Raw genomic sequence first — 16,462 nt, 5'->3', positions numbered from 1 at the left:
GAATGAGTAGCAGTCTAGTGAGGTTCCATATCCTTGAGCTTTTGTTCACACGTTTCCTGCAACGACTTTTGTTAGAGAAACCTTTTTCCTTTTCCTTTAGATTGTTTTCTATATGCTAAGATTGTTAGAGCACTATTCGGTCGAACTCGCAACCGTTTCTATCTCAAGCTTGTTTGTCAATGATAGTGATCAAAACTATAAGTCTTGATTTCTAGTCTACTTATAGATGTCTCGGACTAGGATAGATTGTATAGTTGGGCATTAGACTTCACGGCGTTGATCATTGAAGACGAAGAACTACTAAGGAAAGCTTTTGTAACTTCATCTACAAAAAGGTATGTGGAGACTAAAACTCATCTATCACTTGGAAAGTCTATTTCTACTCCATCTCCTATATTGATACATAATTCGTGTTACGATATAGTTTTCTATTATACACATTTGAGATTTCGAGCTGAGTTTAACTCGCTTACATATTTCTCGAAATATGTGTTGGTAAGCTTTCGCTTCAACCAAGTTCATCTTATATTCTTGACAAAAGTCAAAAGATGATCATGTGAAAATCATTGAGTAACATTTTACGTGGTTTGTGTGATACAATCATTTGGTGTAGATTTGGAATGTTTCGTTATGATTATTTCAGTAACTTGAAAATTGCTTTGATGCTAATAATGTGTGAAACTGGCTATTGTCATCCTGTAAGAAAGTTTCAATGATTGAAATAAGATTTTAGAATGCTTAACCATCATTGGATTATAAACATAGTGTGCATTATTGCATGTATGTGACCCATGACCGGAATTAAAGTATGCATACACGTATGCGTACTTGAAATTGTGAAATTTGGTGTACCAATACCGGTACGCATACTTGCGTGAGGTATAGGTATGGGAATTTCTACTGGGTTTTGGAAGTGTACTAAGTATGCGTCCCGTTCGCATACTGGCGAACCCAAACTCAGATCGGCTACTTAAGTATGCGTACCCGTTTGCATACTTGAGTGGTTAAGGTTCTAAAATCGGTTGGATCATGAACTAATACATTTATATATTAAGTAATGCATTCTTTGAAAACTGTGGTTATAATGTTCATGAATTGATTCGAGTGAATCAAACCGATTTTGCTTCAGTTGTGTTCTTCTATACTTCTATGAGAATATAGCAATTGAACAACTCTTTAACTAGTTTCATTTGATTCATTTGAACTAGTTATTGTTAAGATGAGTAAAGTTGATATGAGAGTGTACATATAGCTAACCTCGGTTAAATACAGTTGAGCCAACATGTGTACACGTTTAGGTACGGTTACTAAACCTAAATAAAGGTAAATTTCATTTGTGTATAACAAGCTAAGTTCGATCAAACGGTTGAAATATATTAGCTTGAATCTAATCAGGTTATCATCTAACGGTGAATATTGAATGCTTTGTTACTAAGATAACTTAGATTGCAAACCCTGATTTGAAAACTATATAAAGGAGAACTCTAGCAACTGGGAAACCTAATACCAAACCTCATGTGTGATACTAGTTGCATAATCTAGAGTTAATTCTCCTTTAACCTTACGTTTTTCATGAAACCCTGTAGGTTAACGACTTAAAGACTTCATTGGGATTGTGAAGCCAGACCAATTATTTCATCTGTAGTTGCGTGATATGATCTTGTTGTTTCAATCGTATTTGAGTACTATCTTCTTTAAGATTGGCTCGAGATTTAATCTCCGATAGGCAAGATAAAAAGTAGTCACAAACATCTTCGGCTCATCGTTTGTGATTCCATAATATCTTTTTTCGCTACCATAAGATTAATATTATTGTGAGGTGATTGATACTTCGGCTGTTCTTCAGGAATATAAGTCTGGTATATCAATTGGTTCCTGTCACCTTGATTTATCAAAAGACGGAACAAAACTCGTAGATATTTTTTTGGAAGACAGATTTATCAATTCCGATACACTTTTTTGTGTGAGACAAATTTGTTTATCAAGTCTTCGACTTTGGGTCGTAGAAACTCTTGGTTGTGGGTGAGATCATCTAAGAGAATCAAGTGTGTAGTATCCTGCTGGCATCAGAGACGTAAGGAGCGTAACTGTACCTTGAATCAGTGTGAGATTGATTAGGGTTCAACTACAGTCCAATCCGAAGTTCATTGGTAGTAGGATAGTGTCTGTAGCGGCTTAATACAGTGTGGTGTTCAAATATGGACTAGGTCCCGGGGTTTTTATGCATTTGCGGTTTTCCTCATTAACAAAATTATGGTGTTTGTGTTATTTCTTTTCCGTATTATATTTTGTTATATAATTGAAATATCACAGGTTGTGCGTTGATCAATTGGTAAATCCAACCTTTGGTTGTTGATTGAAATTGATTGATCCTTGAACATTGGTCTTTGGTACCGTTCAAGTTACTTCTCTTATATTCAATTGGGCTCGCAAATTTTTATTTGCTGGTTGCATATTAAATTGAGAAAGAGAGATACAAAACTCTTTAATATACTTTTCTAGATGGTTTCTGAATATCTAGTTGATTCTCTTGAAAGTATATTAAAGTTTGTCTATTCAGATTACCAAACGAAATATTGGGTGTGGTTGTTAGACCCCTGCTTTTTCAAAGATTTTTAATGTCTTAGATGACACGAGAGTATCTTGAGAGACCAGAGGCCTTGTAGAGAATAAACTTTGAACAACCTTTAAGGATTTATGGCGTGCATCACAGATGCACATAACAAGGTTTTCGAAGGGATTTCCCATTAGGACAAACATTAGGATCAAACAAACACAAATTTGTTAGGTTTATCGTGTTTGCCTGCTCTGATACCAATTGAAAACGCGGGGGTATAACAACCACACCCAATATTTCGTTCGGAAATATATATGGACTAAATTCCAATATAATTCCAAGAGCACCAACTTAAAAGTGAAACTCAATCAAGAAATATATCAAAGAGCTTTATCTCTTTTCTTAATACAATCAGCAAATCGAACAGATAGAAATCCGTGAGCCTGATTGAAGTAAGAATAACTTGGACGGTATCAAAGACCAATGCCCAAGTGTCAATCAAGTTTTATCCAATAAACAAGGTCGGAATTATCAATTGTGATTGAACTACGCACAACCTGTGATATTTCAATTACATAAACAAATTTTGTTAACGAGGAAAAGAAATAACACAGACACCGGAAATTTTGTTAATGAACAAACCGCAAATGCAGAAAAACCACGGGACCTAGTCCAGATTTGAACATCATACTGTATTAAGCCTCTATAGACTCTAGCCTGCTACAAGTTAACCTCGGAATGGAATTTAATTGAGCTCTATCCAAGTCTCACATCGATTAAGGTACAATCGCGTTCCTTATGCCTCTAGCTAGAACCACGCCGGATTCTGTGCACTTGATTTCTTTAGATGATCTAACCCATAACTAAGAGTTGCTACGACCCGAAGTCGAAGACTTATAAACAAATATGTCTTCCACAGATATATCTATCATTTATTCTTTTTATTTGGTCTTTTGATACAAAGATGAAGGTGAACAAGAATCAACTAATAATCCGTTCTTATACTCCTGAAGAGCAGCCTAGAAATATTAGTCACCTCACAATAACCTAACTGATTAATAAAAGAAGTTATTGTGGAATAACAAGAGTCTGAGACGAAAAACAGTTATGATTACTTTTTATATCTTACCTATCGGAGATGAATCTCGAGTAAATCTTAGAGAAGATAAAACTCAATAGGATAGAACAAGTAAGATCAGAATACGCAAATACAAAGAAAATAGTTAGATCTGGCTTGACGAATCCCAAATGAAGTCTTCAAGTCATTAACCTAATAATGGTTTTGGAAAACCTAGGTTAAAGGAGTCGGTTTGCAACTAGGACACACGAAAGTGTCGGCATTAGGTTTTCTAGATGCTAGAGTTCTCCCTCATATAGTCTTTCAAATCAAGGTTTCTTACAATCAAATCTAAGATAGCTTAGTAACAAAGCATTCAATATTCACCGTTATACGAACTCATGGTTTAAGATTCAATCTAAGTGTGCTTATAGAAATTAAGCAATCAATCTCCATTGTTAGATGGTATTATCTTGATACACACAAATGAAATATACCTATATTTAGATATGGATGAACCGTACCCCAACGTGTATATTCGGTTGGCTCAATAATAATTAACCTAAGTTATCCATATTAACACTTATAACTTAGTCATATACATCCAACACTTCTAGATCAAATATGATGATCAATCAATCATGATAGATAATCAAACGAATCTAAATGTATTTCAAGAAAGTTGTTCAAAGGTTCATCATTCCACAAAAATATATATATATATAAACCATCTGAAACGAAATCGGTTTGGTTTGTAATTGTACAAAGTACTTATACAAGAACCAATTCATGAACATAATTCCATGGTTTGTAAACCTATTTTACATTTCTTAATAAATTAAAGTTCCATGGACTTTAGTTCGCAAAAGAACCTGAGTTCACGAGTATGAAAATCCATACTTTCCGATTTTATAACTTGACCACTCTGTTGGCAAACTGAGTACACGAACAAGAGTTCCCGACTTTGGCTTTGTCCAGCCGTTCGCAAACAAGTTACACGAGCAGCAGCTCCAGACCTTTTCAGGTAAACCAGTTTCCAAACAACGTTCGCAAACAATAGTTCCGGTCTGAACTGAACTTACACAGTTAGTATGCAAGGTGTACACTCTGTATTATATCCAGACATAGTAGTCATTCTAAAACTGTCATTTAGTCATTGAAAGATCCTTAAAAGACAACAATGGTAATCTTACACATACCACTAGCTTTAAGTAATTTTCAAGTGATTAATTGATCAATTCGAAACTTCCCAATTTGCCATCAAATGATTGTCTCACACAAATCATGTAAGATGTTCAAGGTAATTTTCACATGATCATCTTTGACTTAATATTTAGTTTCCAACAAATAAATTATCTCCAACTAAACTCGTCTAGAATACGATGAACTTAGCTAAAGATAAAAGCTTCCAACACGGATTTCGAGAAATAGATGAACGAGATAATCTCGGATCGAAATATCAAATGTGTATAATGTAAAAGTCTATATAGCTATACGAGTTAGTCTCATTAAAAGATAGAATAGAATAGACTTCTGAGTGATAGGTAAGTCTTAGTCTCCACATACCTTTTGTTGATGAAGTTCCTCCTAGCTCTTCAGCAGATCTTTTTCTTCAATTGGTGAACGTATGCCGTGAAGTCTAAAGCTCAACTACACACTCGTATCCTAATCCGAGACATAGCTATAAGTAGACTAGAAATCAAGTATATAGTTTTGATCAACTAAACTTGACAAACAAGCTTGGGATAGCAACGCCTTGCGAGTTCTGCCGAGCAATGCTCTAATAATAGGTACACGTAAACCGATTGTGACAGAAAAAACTACCAGAATCCCATAATTTTGGCACACAAATTGTAGTTGGTTCTTTTGTCGCGTCATAGGATAACACAAGCAATTTTCAAAACAAAACAAATTTAGTCATTCATAAACTAGTGAACATAACAAACATAATTCGACAATAAGTTTAAGACATAAATTTTGACTCCATAGTTAAAGACATAAGTTTGTAAAAAGAAAAAAGCCATTTATTCATCAAAATCCCCACCACGACCACATCCATGACCACGTCTGATAGACACATTTTTGTGTCTGATATGTTCTCAATTCTATGTATTTTGAATGTTCGATTTTGAACTTATTTTGGCTTTTTATGTCTTTGCAGGTGTTTTTGGAGAAATAAGCTTTTGCGGAGAAATTGGCTCGAAAAGTAGCCCTAGAAGACACCCAAGACACATGTTACTTACACCCCTCAAACAGATAAGGGATACCCAGTTGATAAGGGGTAATCCCAGGGCAACTACTATTGGCACACCAGAACTAGATAGGGTGAGGTCATCTTCCAAATTCAAATTCACAAATTTGGCGGGAAAACAATTTTGCAGCGAGTATCATATTAGGGTTCGATTTTTAGGCTGTTTTAATGAAACTGAATCACATATTCTGATCGTTGTGGTCCTGTTAAGGCTAAACAGAACTAGTAAACAGTTTGGATTCAATCAACGTGGGCTGAATCATTGAGTTTGATGTGGTTCTCGTGAAAACAGGGAAAGAGAAAGGTTACGGGTTGTATTGATTTATTTTTGGTAATTACTTGGAGGAATGGGAGAGTATTTTGCAAATAGTTTCGTCTATCTTACGGAAGTGATGGATAACAGAGAAGCCGCGTAAATATTTGTGTCAAATCTCGGCTAAACATGGAAGGAGTTAATTTGTTATTGTGGGAAGATACGTGCGGTGAAGGAAAGATATTCCTGGTGGATTTTGTCTAGTCATAACAGGAATGTTCGAGATAAACTAGGAAAGAAATATTAGATACGAGGACGCATAAGAAAGAAATATTCCTGGGAAGAAGGAAAGAAATATTTGGGAGATTTCGGGAGTGATTCTCGTGCCTGTTGTGTATATATAGGCAGCTGGGATTCGAAATCTTAGGGTAGAATCGGAGGCTTAGGGAGGCTTCAGAGGCGGAGAAATCAGATCTACAGGAAAGTACCTTGCCGCTGCTGAAGAAGAAAGAGACGAGGAACATTGGACGAACACAGACAGTCGCAGTTCTGCTACCTATCGTTCATCTACAGTCTTATTCCTTTGTAACAGTGGTCCTGGCCTATACAGCATTGCAAATTTCCTGCTTTATTATTTTTCTCTTGTTTTCACCCTTTTGAGCACGTGAACAATATGAGGAGATAAACCCCGACACTGGGACAATGGAGGAAGCCATTTTTTACGCATGTGGTAATTCTATTTAATTCTTTTATGACTTTCGCACTATTTTAAATTGATTTATGATTTTTCTTGATTATTTTTGATTTTGTCTGATGGTGTATGCTTATTCTAAGAACTTTTGATATATCATGTTTATGATTCACATATAATACTTTATAAAATCTACTGTTGGCAAAGAAAGAGTCCATATCAATTGTGTAGAATTAAATATAAGAATTGGTGGAATCCTGAGTCACAGTCTCTCGTAATCCTGTTACCATCTTTTGTAAATATTTATTAGATTAAGTCTAAAATCGACTCTTTACAAGTGTGAGTTGAATGAACATAACAAACATAATTCGACAATAAGTTTAAAACATAATTTTTGACTCCATAATTATCCATAGTTAAAGATATAAGTTTGGAAAACAAAGAAGCCATTCATTCATCAAAATCCCCACCACGACCACGTCCACGATCACCTCGTCCTCGTTTAGCAGGTTGTGCGCTGCTCTATGCACTTTCATACTTCCTTTTTGCATTGGTTTTCATCCTCTCTTTCTTTGTCTTCTCTACCACCTCAGCTTCCCCAAACTTTGCACCCTCTTCTATATCTTCGAGACTGTTCAATTCATCAATCAGCTTTTCATTGGCTTTAACATTTTGCCCTTCCCTGATATCTATCCTTGCTTGGGTTATCAAGTGTCCGACTCGTCTTCTATGGTTCTATTTTAAACAACAAACATTCAACAAATCATGTTAAAACCATTAACAAAACCGTAATTGAGTAACAATACGCACCAATTATTCAAGAGATGTATCTTTGTCCTCTATCTGGGCCCTCTCATCTACTCGTATCACTCGAGTATCCGAAACATTGAGGTACCACGACATGTAACCCGGAATTGCCCCATCATCTGTTATCGAATGACCATCCATATCATGTTTTTTATACCTTCTCTCGTCCCAGGATTCACATGATGGTAAATGGTGGTGAACAATCTCAATATCATTATCCGATGTCTCTTTCTTGACCTCATTGATTTCAAACTTCTTGTACTCCTTTGGGATTTTTTGTACGTATCTGCATTGTCTTGTGACTCTCGTCAGGTTGTACATTATATATCCTCTTGGGTGAAACAAAGTCCCAAAATAACGTTCTTGCTCGGCACACCCAACCATATTTTCTTTTCCTTTAGTTGATACTTCCTTGTAAGGGTCAAAGACAACATTTTTTTCGTCGAGTTGTCCAGATGGTGTCTCAACTTCAGATAATCCTTATTTTGGAACTTCGACTTACTGTTGCGGGTGTACTTTTTCTCCATAAAACCTACCGTCCCATTGCTTGTTCACAAAATCCCTTTCATCAAATATTGGGAAGTTAAAATATATCCATGCCTGCATAAGAGCCATGTTCCCTCCGATTTGGTTTCTTTGAGCCCTAGAAGCCTTTCTCAACTCGGTCAACGGGTGTACAAGGATGGCAGATCCCCAAGAGTATTCGTGAATCTTGTCAAATGGTTGCAATATCGAAATAAAGTTGGAGCTCACACGGGCACCGGAAACGTCGGGGAAGATAACAGATCCCAGGATGTAGAGGACACATGCATTGGTCGTAGTGAAGATACGTTCTTTGGTAACTTATTTTACCTGTGCACGAAGCTTCTTTGTTCCCATGAAGTTGTACCTCAAGATGCGATATTGAATATCCTCCGCTTTGTTGTGCCGACTAGCATTTCTGACTTGGTCTTCTCCTCATCCCATTGGAACACATCCTTGGTGAAGGCATAAATCTCTCGGCAAAAACGGAACAAAGAGGTCTGTCGTAACCAAGAACCAAATTGTCGACCGCTGCCTCAAGAATTGAAGGATAACTAAACAACACGGAGTCAACTTCTATGGTACTTATATTCTCCCCACCTGAAATTATTATATTTTTTGATCGATCTTTTAGCTCTATATAGCCATCAGAGTGCTTAACGCCAAGGTCACCGGTTCAAAACCACCCACCTTGAAAAGCTTCCTCGGTTGCTTTTGAATTTTTAAGGTACCCTGACATCACTGTGTTGCCTCTGAACATCACTTCGCCTATGGTTTTTGCATCTGCAGGTACACTCTTCATAGAAACTGGATCCTTTATATTGCAAGATGTTGAACCCCTTGGCGGGACTTAAGCCTTGCTCGATTATATGGTTACATGGAATCCCATTCTGGTTTTGCACAAATTGTCGCTGGACCATAGGTTTCTGTTAGGCCATATGAGTGGGTTAATCCAAAACCTAGCTCCTCCATCTTGAACAAGACCTGAGGAGGAGGTAGTAGTGCAGCACCTGACATTACCTCCACCTTCGAAGGAAGTGGCCTTTTAACGGTAGTTGGTGCATTCGCGATCATGTTCAAGACATTTGGTGCACCGCCCATGTTTGTTACCCTATGCATAGAAATACTATCAATAATTATTTGAGCAGAGACGTTTCTTAGGAAAACATTGGTGCCACCTTGAGCTGCCACTCCCCAGACGAGGCACCAACCATTACAATGAAACATCGGTACAGTCCATAAGTATACGGGACTTGGACCAATGCCGTTAATTAATACGAATTGCCGCAAGAGAATTGAGATATGCACCTCGGTGGTGGTAAACAACTCCTTTGGGACTTGATGTTGTTCCTGAAGTGTAATTTAACGATATGGGATCCCATTCATCATTTGGTTTTCTAATCTCAAAATCTTCCACTACAAAACAGAAGGCCTCTTGGGACGGCCAAAAAACGTCCCAAAAGAACAAAAAACCGTCCCAAAAGGTATTAGGGACGGTTTATGTACCGTCCCCTGTTCCACCGTCACTAATACTATTTGGCCATGTTTTCTTTTTGGGACGGACATATTTTAGCCTTGATTTAAATATTTTATGACTATTAGGGACGGACAGGCCATCACCGTCCCAAATATCCTTCTTTAGGGACGGTTTTTTCAAAACTGGTCGTCCCTAGAAGCCTTCTTTTTTGTAGTGTAATTCTCTACCAGTACCTCCTATAAGATTCTCATATTCCAAGTACTTTCCTGAATTGGTGTTGCTAGTTTCTGGATATGGATTATCAAATCCAGGAATTAGGACTAGGAGAGGTTTCTTGGTTTTTGTGCTAGACAGAATGTCGAGTGCTGCTAATGCAACTTCAAGAAATTGGTAATCAAGTAAGATGACCTTGGCTTCTGAGTGTTTCAAGAGGACTGATATCATAGACGAGTCGTGTCGTATGTTAAGTGTACAAAGAACAGCGCCAGCCATTGGGACACCAAAATGAAGCTCAACCATTGCTGGGATATTTGGTGCCAATACGGCTACCTGGTCAGATAATTCTAAATACATTAAAGAGGGTGAAAACTGACGAACAATGAAGAAAAGATTGTCTACAAGAACAAAACTCGAAATACAAAGAAGGACTCATAGAAGCTTCATGTGGTGGTACCAAATTAGCCGTCAACCATACAAAAGCCAGTACACAACTAGACGAGGTGATAACAATTTCACTCGCACAACCGATCTTTCACACCAACTAGAGCTATGACAACCAAATAAAAATTAAAGATTGATAAAATAACCAACATATCTTTTTCAGATTCCAAAACTATTTCAAGAACTTGAAGAAATTTGCATACGAAGGCAAAACACAGTACATCAATTAAGCAAGTAGTACTTTTCATAATTTTGGCTTATCCAAAGTAAAGCATGAAACTGGGACAAACATGGGAAATCTAAGATGATAAATAAACATAGATCTAACACTAATCAAAGCTCGAATAAAAAATCTTCAACATATGTCGTCGCAGATATAGCAAAAGGTTTTAAAATTAAGTGTGATTTCTAATATTTTTTATAAAAATGAGCTTGTAAATCTATTTTTCTAATTAATATATTTTAACATTTACATCAAAAAACACTAATCAAAGCAAGTAAGACACGTAAATGATCTAATGAGCAACAAAAACAATTAGCAAAGCAGTTTGGATTCTGCAGGTGAAGTTCTGTTGGAAGTTACTACTAGGGGCAGCCAACAAAAGTTATTTTTTCTCTTTTCTACCAGAACTTCACCTGCAGAATTGTTGGAGTAAATGAGTTTTTAATGTTTTGATTTTATGGTCTTGATGGGAATGGAACTCAAGACCTTTAGGTTTCTAAGAGCTCTTACTCATTTTCTATGAGTGAATGAGATAGGTCTTTTAGTCCCACATTGAGCATAACTAAAGAGGAGTTCCACTATATAACTATTCCTTTATGGATAGTTAGTAAAACAATGTGGGTGGAACTGGTGGAACAAAATATTTTTGTTTCCACTAAGGGCTTGGGCTTAGGGCTCGAGCTCGTGCTTGCGCCATGGACTTTGGTCAACCAAGACTTTTCTTTTTGGAATTTTTTTTTTTGATTTATTTCCTAAACATTTTGAAATCAAAACAAATTATGTCTTAAATATGTGGGGCGTGTGACCCGGGTGAATTTATTCTCTTACCAAAAACATTTTTCTTAACGGATTTGTTTGCATGGATGTCGACATTTTCTTACAGTTTTTTGAATGTTGATGATAGAATTATGTCGACATCATGGCAGCATTATTTCGCATGCAGTATTGATTCGCACATTAATGTGCATTGATTTCACCCTCTCTATTTGCCTATAAAAAAAATTCGAAACTTTCATTTTCATTTGTGTCCAGAAGAGCTACTATCCTCTTCTTTTCGTCTCTCTCCCTCTGTGTGGTCTTTTTCTTTTCTTCCGTGCTTTGTTGTTGAGTTCGTATGAGTGGGAAAGTATTGTAGTGCTAACAATACTTGCAACGGGCAGTTTTATCCTGGATACAACTTGACCACAGGGTATAGGCATCACTCATTCTTGAGGCGTACCGGTCAACTATTGTGTTAAGGACAGCGTGTTGAACACGTGACTCTGTCCTCTGTTTGCTGTCCATTTGAGTGTTTATTTACCTTCCAGAAATTTTACTTCTAAATTTCTGCCAGCTTTTAGTTGTCAGAATTTCCAACTAAACCAGCACTGTGTTGCATAAAAGTCAATACTCATTGAGTTACCTGTAATTGCAATCCAATCACCTGTGTAATAATCCATGAATGGCACACCAGAATTTAAGTATATACACCAGGCAAAGGATGCAGCATCCAAACTGCTTTGCTAATTGTACAATCGAAAAAATGATGCCTAATCTCATTGTTTCAGGAAAATTGCCACAAAAAGCATAACTTTGATTAAGACATCATTATTCAATGCCCACAATTCAAACCGGATCAAGCACAGTACAAAAGTGCATTCAGGTTAAATCTCGTACGACAAAGTATGCAAAGATAAATTTTAATTTTTTTGAGGGCAATAAAGACTCCACAAAAAAGTCCCGTCAGTCTTAACTGCTGGGCAATCCAGCAAGAAGGTGAGCATAAGCTTCTTTGACAACCAGCTTACCATCCTTGCCACTGTTGTATCTGCAATAGGAGTAGATAAATTATGTTCGATAACAAGATAGTTTAATATTCCATATCTGTTTCAATAGATTCTGCTTCAATATTCCAAAGGAAATATCTGTGTTTAGGAAGGGTTCAAGTTAAAGTTTGGCTCTGCTTAGGCCTATGCGTGCAACTATTTTAGGTCGCAATGGCATTCTCACTCACTACAGAGAACAGGAGTAAGGCATGTTAAGATACTCGCGTGAGAGGTGGCATATGCCTTGATCTCGTCAAATCCCATATCCTTAGTGCAAGTCCACTGAAGACTGTCAAATTTGCCAAGTGACGTGAAACTTAAGGATTGAAAGCAGCTGCCATGGAACCAGTGGTAGTACATTACGCCAGCACCCTCCAACCCTGTGGTTTTTTACAGGATTGAAACTACTTTACAAAGTCAGATTCCAGGTTTGCAGAATACAAAAAAAACAGACCCCTTTCTTAAAAGAATATATAAGAAATACTACATGAATGAACACAAACAAATTAATAATTTCTTGACTTTGTTTTACATCCTTAATTAGTTCATAAAAGTTAAAATAACAATAACACGTAGAAATTACTAAGTACCAACAAAACATAAGATGCCAGAGCAGTAGAATCTCTTATGGTTTCAGTCGGGGATGAGTATTACTTGTTTCGTTTTAAGTTCTTCGGCTTTATGCGATAATCGCTTACGTTTGAGATTTGGTTGTCTCTCTTGGCGCACATCATGTCTACAAAGAAGACAATTAGGTTTCCGCTTTGACCATTCTGACATGCACTTGTGACGGAAAATATGCGAACACTTCAAAACTCTTGTATCATCATCGCTAACATTGATATCTTGTAGACAAACCGAACAGACTTCATCATCATCTAAAACAACGATCTTCTTCATATGACTTTCCAGAAACTCCTCATCATATTCTTTAAGATTAGTTCTTCCATAATATTTATTAGTAACTTCAAACTGATCAATACCCGCTAACCCAAGCACTGAACTAAAATAACTTAAAGAGTCTTCATCATCATATTCATCAAGAGGAGCGTTCTCTGGTTCTGACGGATCAATACCTACGAAGTCAGATGCTAGCAGTCCACGAAAGTAACTTGCCACTGAAAACTCTTCTTCATCATATTCATCAAGAGGATCAATACCCACTAACCGTGCACCCAATGAACTATAGTAGCTTGAGTCGCTTGACATTGCGAATGAATTAGTCAAGTGATTTCTAATCTCTTTGTTTTGTTTTTCTTAATTGGGAAGAGCAGAAGAACAAGATTGCACGTGAAAAAAAAAATTGAATGGGTCTTGAAAAGCTTACACTGCGGTTCTCTTATAGGCGGCATATAGCAACGTAGAAAGGTTTAATGTATGTATAGGAAGTACTAGTTAGAAAAGGATCAGGAATCCTCTAATACCACCGACTGCGTGCATGCAGTTTTTACTTTTTTTTGCTTGGCAAGTAACTTAAATAGAGGGTGCCCGAATCAAATTATTCGAAGAACAATGGTATTTTTAGCATCCAAGTTCTAAAACATAACAACGGCAGATCAAATTGGGGACAAGAGCAGGGTTCAGTATCCATAAGATGGAAAAGAAAAATCCTAGATCATAATTATCAATTCGGTGGTGAGCACATATCTTTGGTGCTTCTCAAATTCTGATTTAATGAATATACATCAAGAATAATCTAGACCGAAGTCATTATTTGGTTGTGCGACGCCAGATAACAGAATCATGTAACTAAAAGAGTATATATCGCCGACTCCCGGTGCAAAGCACGGGTTAATATCTAGACCGACCCCAATGAAACCAAGCCCTAAAGTCCAAAAACATATATAGCGAGTGTTGCAATATTGGATTTTGGGATTTCTATCTCACACAACTGTGTTGAGTTTAATTTCATTATTTTGTTTATATACTTGTACAAATACATTGAATGAGTGAAGATCCTAATACTATAATTACATCAAGAGAATCAAATTTATTCCTATAGATAAATCAAAGAAATTAAAACTAATTACATCAATACTGTTCTTTGCATGTACTAATCTTTGTTTCCATATTCTATGTTGCATGTATTCAATCACATATTATTCTTTACATGTACTAATATTGTTTCCATATTCTTCATTGCATGTACTTAATATGTGTTGATCTTCTTATATATTTGCATGTGTTAATACCCCCCTCAAGTTGGAGCGGTAGAGCCTGAACGAACGCCCAACTTGCCAACTAGACGACCAAATTGTGGAGCTCCCAGAGGCTTAGTGAAAACATCAGCCAGTTGATCAGACGACGGAAGATGTTTTGGTAGAATCAATCCACTTATTAACTTTTCACGAACAAAATAGCAATCAATCTCGATGTGTTTAGTACGTTCATGAAATACCGGATTTTTAGCAATACGAATTACTGCTTGACTATCACAAGAAACAGTGATAGGAAGAGGACAAGAAATGTGCATGTCTTTGAAGAGATAAACTAACCATTGAAGCTCAGCAGTTAGATTTTCCAAAGCACGATATTCAGCTTCAGCTGATGAACGAGCCACAGTAGGTTGTTTCTTTGATTTCCAAGAAATTGGACTATTACCTAAGTTAACAAAATATCCAGTGGTAGAACGACGAGTAATTGGGCAGCCTGCCCAATCAGAGTCAGTGTAACCATGAATAGAAGGAGAACTGGATGAGGACAAGAATATGCCATGTCCAATGATTCCCTTGAGATATCTTAGAATACGATGAGCAGCATCCATATGAGCTGATCTAGGATGTTGCGAAAATTGACTCAGATAATTAACTGAGTATGTGATATCTGGTCGTGTTACCGTAAGATATAACAAACGACCTATTAAACGACGAAGGCAGCTTTGATCAGTCAATTTCGTACCATCTGTAGGAAGCAACTTGAGTTTTGTATCCATTGGATAAGCTGATGTACGAGCCCCTGTGAGGCCGGAATCCTTAAGGATATCAAGAATATATTTTCTTTGACATAGAAATATACCATTGGATGAGCGAGAAACTTCAATTCCCAAAAAATACTTCAAACTACCAAGATCCTTGATTGAAAAATGAGAAGCGAGACGCAATTTGAGAGAATTAATAAAGTTATTATCTGTACCAGTGATGATAATATCATCAACATAGACAAGAACAAATATAGAGGTTGTACCACGATGATATGTGAAAATAGAATTATCACATAAGGATTTATCAAATCCTTCAGATAACAAAACTGAAGAAAGCTTCGCAAACCATTGGCGAGAGGCTTGCTTTAAACCATAGAGAGACTTTGAGTTTGAAAACTTTGGACTCACCTGGACATGCCATAACTGGTGGAAGCTTCATGTAAATTTCTTCATCCAAATCACCTTGAAGAAATGCATTGTTGACATCAAGTTGATGAAGAGACCATCCCTTAATAGCTGCAATAGACAATAAGACACAAACAGTAACCAACTGAGCTACTGGTGCAAAGGTATCATAGTAGTCTATAGCCTCTTGTTGTGTGTAGCCTTTGGCTACCAGTCGAGCCTTGTAACGTTCAACGGTACCATCAGCATTGAACTTGATTTTAAAAACCCATTTGCAGCCAATGGCTGTTTTGTCAGGTGGTAAATCTACTAATATCCAAGCATCGTTGGCTTCCAAAGCAATGATTTCTTTGGCCATGGTTGCGCGCCATTTGGGACATTTATTTTCCTGAGAGAATGATCTCGGTTCATCAGTGAGAATAACTGAAGCTAAAAAAGCTTTGTGTGAAGCAGTGAATTTGTCGAAGGACAAATAATTTGTCATTGGATACAGTGATGAAGACACATCCTTAGTAGAAAAACAATGGTAATCCTTTAAATAGGATGGTGTATTACGAGAACGAGATGGATGTGAATGTATTGCTGATGATGGATCGCTGGAGAGATAGGCACCTGAATAGGTGGAGATGTGGCTGATTGGCCTGGAAATACGGCAGGTGACTGAACTACTGGAACAGTAGTAGTATCGATATAAATTGATTATGCGGAACGGACAGAAGACGAGCCACTCATGAATTGCATGTAGCAATAGTTGGTTGTGCAGCGGAATCATGAGAAGGTACGACGGGATCTGAATGCTCAGAATGCGACTGAGACTGAGAGCATGATATAGAA

The 16,462-nt window shown here is 37.0% G+C and overlaps 1 pseudogene; it reads right to left on the bottom strand.

Annotated features, from left to right (window-relative positions):
• Positions 1–8,547: 8,547 nt before the first annotated feature.
• LOC113359196 lies at positions 8,548–15,986 on the bottom strand (annotated as a pseudogene).
• Positions 15,987–16,462: the final 476 nt, after the last annotated feature.

This window comes from Papaver somniferum, chromosome 3 (genome assembly GCF_003573695.1).
Source record: "Papaver somniferum cultivar HN1 chromosome 3, ASM357369v1, whole genome shotgun sequence".
NCBI classification, from domain to species: Eukaryota; Viridiplantae; Streptophyta; class Magnoliopsida; order Ranunculales; family Papaveraceae; genus Papaver; species Papaver somniferum.
The sequence above is the reverse complement of the archived record's forward strand: the minus strand, read 5'-3'. Positions and strand labels throughout refer to the sequence as shown.